Source organism: Pinus tabuliformis, chromosome 5_2 (assembly GCF_031772625.1).
Source record: "Pinus tabuliformis cultivar Carrire ecotype Pingquan chromosome 5_2, CPIR1, whole genome shotgun sequence".
Taxonomy (NCBI): Eukaryota; Viridiplantae; Streptophyta; class Pinopsida; order Pinales; family Pinaceae; genus Pinus; species Pinus tabuliformis.
In genome coordinates this window covers 403,024,344-403,031,736 of record NC_142306.1, presented here as the reverse complement: position 1 = coordinate 403,031,736, position 7,393 = coordinate 403,024,344, and the positions used below count along the sequence as shown (strand labels likewise).

General features: G+C 35.5%; 1 pseudogene; it reads left to right on the top strand.

Annotated features, from left to right (window-relative positions):
• Positions 1-3,923: 3,923 nt before the first annotated feature.
• On the top strand, positions 3,924-5,482 carry LOC149159226 (protein STABILIZED1 pseudogene; annotated as a pseudogene).
• Positions 5,483-7,393: the final 1,911 nt, after the last annotated feature.

Sequence of the window (7,393 nt, the reverse complement as noted above, 5' to 3'; positions counted from 1 at the left end):
CAATCCAAAATACCCACATATTATAAGTGATATTGGAAAATACCACTTGTCTGGAGGTAGGATTGATCAAACGAGCAGTGATTTTGTAAATAAAATATACACGACCTTCGTTCAAAGATGGGACCTATCTTGAATTTTCAATACCTTGGACAATGATGGCGATGGCATGGTTACTGCAGACGATGTACAAGGGTTACTAGAAAATCTTGGAATTCAACATATCTTTGATGATAATATGAAATTAGTGATAGGCTCTTCCGATCATATGAACTTCATAGTTTCCTTTCATTTTATGTCATGACTCTTTTAATAGCTATTTTAGTTTTTGGTCTATGGTAGTCATTTTAGTTTTTGTTAGTTTATTTTATCTAAATTACTTTATTTTAGTTATATTACTGGTTTTCTTTAGTTATAGTTAAAAACTAATTTAGTTTAGCTTAAATTTATTTTAATTTTGGTTTAAGCTTAAGTATTTAGCTTTGATTTAGTAACGTTGATTTTTGATTTTATTATTTAATAGTTTTAATTTTTGTTTGAATGATAATATTAGCATATAAATTTGAATTTTATCTATTTATGTTATAGTTTGAGTTATTTTAAATTACTTTTAGTTAATTAATTTAATTTGATTTGATTTGATTTAAGTTTTATATATATATATTTTTTATTCTTAGATTTTATTCAAAGTTTTATTTAGATTTAGTTTAATATTTTGTTTTAAGAAATTGTTGATTGTTTGGATTGTAGGTGGATATGGAAAATTTTGAGGCACAAGATCATGAGAGACTAAAGAAACTCAAAAGTTATAAAGAAGCATGAATACAAAGCTCAAGGGGTTCCATTTTTTTGCAAAAATAAACTTTTTGTACTAGTTTGAAAGACTTATTCGACGTTCATTTGCACTTCTTGGTGCAATTGCTAGTTTATATGTTTGTGTGAGTGTCCACATAATCTAAATGAGGTTTCTTATAACGGTTTGCTTGTATCTTAGATGTGGGTCCCACTCAACCACATGCACATTGGCATAGAATGCTCGTCGAGAATAAGATGACAACACCATAATAATGGACATACGAGTAATAAAAAAGAGAGAGGAGTAAGTAATGTATTAGACGTAAACTCGTTGTATAATTAAAATAGATTGACATATCATTAGTACATTTGTTGATTCTTTGTGTCACTATTGATTGGTATATATCATGTTTTTATTTTAACTTGGGCTCTTTGCAACTGTGATGTGTATGTGCATTATTTTGTAATTAAATTGCTTGCGGAAATGATAATGATGCAAGGGGGCACAAGGGTGTGTGTCTGTGAATATGATCTTCCACCTTTTCATGGTTGGCTCATTAATAGATAATGAATCACCCTCAAAACCAAAAGAGCCTCAAGATAGTAGCAGAACTACCACATCACAAGTCAATTAATGAGCTCAATTAATTGGTTATAACTATTTTTTCATTGAGTTCATATATTTTCTTCTTTTGTCACATGGATACAATTTTAGATGGTAATCAATCTTTGTTGCTCCCCTTACAAGTCTAAGTGATGGTGTTGATTCATGGCCTCTATAATTGTTTATAAGTGAAGACATAATTATGTTGATTTAATACAACAATACAACAATCCTCCATTGGTATTTTGGTGATCTTCTTAGCTAACTATCATCTTTGATTTAGGTAATATTGCTAGTATATATTTTTATCTTATGTTTTGAGTCCATGGATTGAAGTAGCGAGAAAATATGAATATAATGGAACCCAAGCTTTACATGAACTAAGATCCTTTGGTAGACATTGAAAGGTCTAGAGACCCACTTTACTTCCTATTAATTGTTCCTCAAACTTGTCCACAAGGAAGCGTGGAAGAGATAGTTATGAGAAAATGATTCGTAGTCTAAATATTCTAGAAAATTATCAAGGTTTTCACCCCTTGCAACTTAAATTCATGTTCATTTAACTTATATGTTAATTTTTTTTAAATGTACTTGCTTATAATATCACTATTCACCCCAATTATGCTTATTGTTTGTCTTAATAAGGAAGAAGAGGCTAAAACTAAGCATGTTGGTTGTTTTTAGTGATAGTGTTTTCCCTCTTATTCTTTTTATTTATAAATCTCCAAGTATCACACCATGGCTTGAGGTGTTGACTAACTATTTTTTGTGGGGTTTAGTCCCCGTCAGGTTTCAAGTTCAAATCTTATGGAGAAGGGTTGATAGTGGGAGGCAATTTTGGGGGTTACATTGTCCCATGGGGTGTCTAGTCTTTATGAAGTCTTGCACAATCCCGGTGACATCATTTCGTTATTGGAAATACCATTCTTTCACCCAACATTAAAGATGGCCCCAACCTAGGCACAACCTAACATTGAAAAAAAACATATCACGAGACGACTAACACAACTAACTCCATTTATGTGAGTGCAACCAACAACATTCCAATACGGATCCTTTTTTCAAGGCAATGTGGGTGAGGAATATCCATTCCACCAAAGGCACTCATGACTCAAATTTGACCCCAATAGTTATAACAAGCATTGATGTACAAGTAATATAAAAAAAAACATGCAGGCGTCATTAGGGAGACTTGAATCCTTTTGAGTATGAACACCTTGCTTTCATTGACCCGACAATCCACCATTGAAATTTCTCTTTCTTGTTTCCTTTAAAAGACACTAATTTATAAGTTAACATTGTAATTTAACGTTAAAATCAATATCCTATGAAAATATATGAAATACTTTATTAAGACACGCCCTAATATTGAAACCTTTTAATCTTTAGGTATGGGTATTAGTTTGCCCATTATTTTGTATTAAAATAAATATCATTTAAGACTACATTGCATTGTAGTCTAGTGTCAATTTGGTGTAGTTGTTATGTCAATGACCCATGTTCAATTTTCGATGAGCATGCTTCTCTCTCACAAGGGGGTGATGAACACGGATCTTGCAAATTATTGCCTTTATACCTTCTTATGCTTTGTGCCATTTAATGTTATGGTTTTTGAAAAATCAAATTTCAATCCACCCTAATAGAAAAATGGATAAGTACACACACACACACATTCACATCTTTATTAACACTAATCAATTATCACTTAAAGATGTTGGGTCTAATGGTGGAGAGCGAGAAGTTTTTCACAATTGGGCAAGGTTCAATTCCCATGAGGGCCTAGCCTTGAAGACATGGGGGCACCTTGAGGTAGTGGTTGAATGTGTGGTTGCACCCATAGAGATTATATTAAATTATCTTATGACTTGTGCATACATAAGTGGATCCAAGATCACCCCTATGTCCTTCAATTTAAAAGTCTCACTCCTATGCCTTTCAATTTTAAAGTCAAATTCTACTAAGACTAATGAATTTCAAGGATTTTGTTTTGTAAGGCAACCAAGGTTTAAAACTCATAGTAATAGAGAGAAAAACACCTAAAAACATTCAACCATATGAAAAATTTATGGACTAAATGAATATGATCCCCACATAATTTTCACAACCATGATACCCCTAAATTAAATACTTTAAATTATATGATAATCCCACCTATCATAATCAATCCAACCCATGAAAAAAAACATTGACCAATTACCAACACCTTCAACTTCCCTTATTAATAAAATGCTCCATAATTACGCTAAAGGTGTTTTTAACTACGGGCTTGGGGTGAGCAAACATTGTTCACCCCAGCCAATCCCCTTGCTTCGTTTTCGTCATCCTCCAGCCAGTTAAAATCTTACACATGGAAAAGTCGCGAGCGAGGCGATAAACTTTGGTTCAATCCACTACAGGGATCGACGTACATACAGGTTCAATCATCAGTCAAAGAAGGTGTTGACACTGCTGAGAGGGTCTGCAACTTGACATAGTTCGGTGTAATTACTTGTAACTGCTGCCATTGCTACTCCTCATTACAGGAAGGATGCATACGTCGACTGTTCATTGGCCCCTATTGGAGTTTCTCAACATAAAACCCCCACTAAACTATGTGGTGGGGCAGTGCCGAGGAGCCACAGTGTTCACCACGTGGTCTGATATCGGGCCTGTGAGGCCCGCCCTAGACTGATCTGCCACCACCATAGGCGACGCAATAATAGACAAAGGGTGGGGCAAGGCGAGTGCTAGTGTCGTGGGTGTTGAAGAGGAGGAAGTAGATGACGAGAAGGGATACGATGAGAACCAGAAGTTCGATGAATTTGAGGGAAACAATGTGGATTTGTTTGCCTTTTCCGAATATGATGAGGATGACAAGGAAGTCGATGTTGTCTAGGAGAGCATTAATTTAAGTATGGACTCTCATGGCAAGGACTGGCGAGGGGCAAGATTGAAACACAGGAGATTGAGAAGTACAAAGCCTCAAACCTGAAAATTACAGAGCAATTTGCATATCTCAAGAGGAAATTGTATGCGCTACCCAATGAGGAGTGGGACATCATACCAGAGATTGGGGATTATTCGCTTCGATTAAAAAAAAAAGAGGTATGAGAGTTTTTTTCCAATTTCGGATATACTGTTGGAAAATGCTAGGCAAGAGAAGGAGAAAGTCAGTGCATTGGATCCCAAAAACAGGGTTGCAAGTGGCACAAAGACATTGTGGGTGTAGATGTTGGTGACTCATCTCACAATTGTTGGAGAGGGGAGACAAACTGTGTTGTCTTTGAAGCTCAATAGGCTCTAATTTAGTTTCAAGATTGACCTTTGTAGTAAAAAAAAATAAAAGAGGTTTGAGAGTTTGTTCCAATTCCGGATACATTGTTGGAAAATGCCAGGCAAGAGAAGGAGCAAGTCAGTGCATTGGATCCCAAAAACAGGGCTGCAGGTGGCACAAAGACACCGTGGGTGTAAACGTTGGTGAATCATCTGACGATTGTTGGAGAGGGGAGATAGACTGTGTTGTTTTGAAGCTCAGTTGACTCTCTAATTTATTTTCAGGATTGACCTTCGTAGATCTTAATGGGTATTTGATTGATCTCAAGAGTATGAAGATTACCAGCGATGTAAATATTTTGGAAGTTAAAAAGGCCAGATTGTTGCTCAAGTCAGTTACTCATACTAACCCGAAGCATCCTCCTAGTTGGATTGCAGCAGCGAGGATAGAGGAAGTTGTAGGGAAGATACATGATGCACGACATTTGATTAAAAATGTTTTGAATAATTCCAAAGAATGAATATCTATGGTTGGAGGCTTGCAAATTGGTGAGTCCAGATGAAGCCAAAGCTGTCATTGCATGTGGTGTAAATGTGATCCCCAATTTGGTGAAGTTGTGGATGTAAGCTTCAAAGATTGAACAAGATGGTGTGAACGAGAGTCGAGTGCTAAGGAAGGGGCTGGAGCATATTCCTAACTCTGTGAGGCTTTGGAAGGCTATAGCGGAGTTGGAAAATGAGGAGGATGCTCAAATTTTGCTTCACAGGGCAGTGAAGTGTTGTCCACTACATGTTTCCTATGAACTTGTTAGAGTGCATAGAGATGACTCGTAAACTACGACAACGACTAAGAATGGGAAGAATAGAACTATGGAGTTGATTCATACACAGATTAAAGCATATCTAAGCAAAATAAATTTCTGAATTGAGAGGGAATGTGACCATGAAAACTGTTATTGGTAAGGTCAAAGATTCTATGAAATGAGAGATTGTTGAGAAGAGGAGAGACTGTACCTTCAATTCCTTGGATGAAACATTGAGTGAAACCACTCCCTTTCTATGCCGACTGCATATGACACCTCTCAACTCATAGAAAGAAACGTTGGTTTTCCAGAAAGTGGTTAATGATTGAGATGGATCATAGGTGATTACAGACATAAGTCTAAGGAGAGCCTCTTGATCAGAAGCATTTCCGAGACGAGGATGTCGATAATGTGATAATTAAAGGGCGAAAGAAAATGGGGAGGCACTGAAACAGAGAATGGAAAAAGAAACAAGTAAAAGTAATGTCCATAAAAGTGATGGAATGTTAAAGATCTCCATCTTCTACTACTCTCAATGGAATGAAAATGGTTTGGGATTCTTCGTTTATTTATAGAAATTCACCTTCGAATTCTAACTTTATCAAGCGTTGATATTATATAGATTTAGCATTGAATTCTGAATTCATTACACGCTGATAAAGAATAGAATTTCAAACGTGTGAGGCAAAATGAATATTGTAAAATATTAACACATGCACTTTCTAAAAGAAAACACCGTAACAAACTGAAAAATTTATTATAGAATCCTAAAGTCCCTCCAAATTAAAAAACAAAACAATGCAACAATATACTACACTTTGATCAAATTAACTAAAAAGCAATGTTTCGCCTGTCATGGGACCACTTTGCATTGTTCCACTAGCGAGCACGTGACACACATTGAACCCGCAGGATAAGCGATTTATTAGTGAACACATACATATTTCAATACTCTCCCAATTGTGGGAACATGTTACTTATGTCACTTCTCGTGACTCCAAGGAAAAGATTAATTAGTGCAAATATACATAAATTTTAGCGATATTAATTATCAAAGCCATATATAAAATATTAGGGGCAATTAACTAGCATAGTGAATACAAGCGAGGCGTGAGAATTGCATTTCAGTTTACAATTACCATTGCTCCATCAACATGACAAAAAATTATGATTTTTTTTTTTTAAATCTTTTATTCCTTCGACGTTCCTTTGCAACTCTCGGTGCAATTGCTAGTAAACACAATTTTTGCCTCCCTTACATCGAACAGGTTGTTTCGTTGGAAAAAATTGGCCAAAAAAGTCCCAACCACATACTTGTACCGGGGTTCCCAAAGTTTCAATAGTAATAAGTTAACAAATATAATTCAGAGTGCACTTGAGAAGTGCAAAAGAGCAAAAAATAGGAAATCTGAATCAAATTGTTTTCCTGTAAAGGCTTGGTTTGATGAGGAATGCAAAATGGCAAGGAAAACTTGGAAAAGGAAGGCAAGGAGAAGATGAATGTAAAGTTATATAAGCAATTTTAAAAAAGGAAAAAAGACGAGTTCACGCAAATAAGGTGAGAAGAGTTAATATATCTAGGCAATAATAACCCAAAGCTTTTTTGGCAGGAACTTCAACAAAGGAAGAAGCAAATAGAAAATACTATTACAACCAATCAATGGTTTGATTATGCAAGACAACTTTATGAGAAAAAATCATAGGAGGATCCTCCTCCCAGGATCAACACAACTACAAAGTTTTTCACATTACAGGAATTAAGAAGCTGAAAATAGGAAAGGCAAAGGACTTGGTTGGACTTCAAGCAAAATATCTAAAGTGGGGAATGAACATTCTTGCACCGCACATCATGGAAATATTCAACAATGTCATTTGACAAGGATTCCCAAGAGATTGGACAACTAGTCTAGCAATACCCGTTTTTAAAAGTGGAGACATTAAT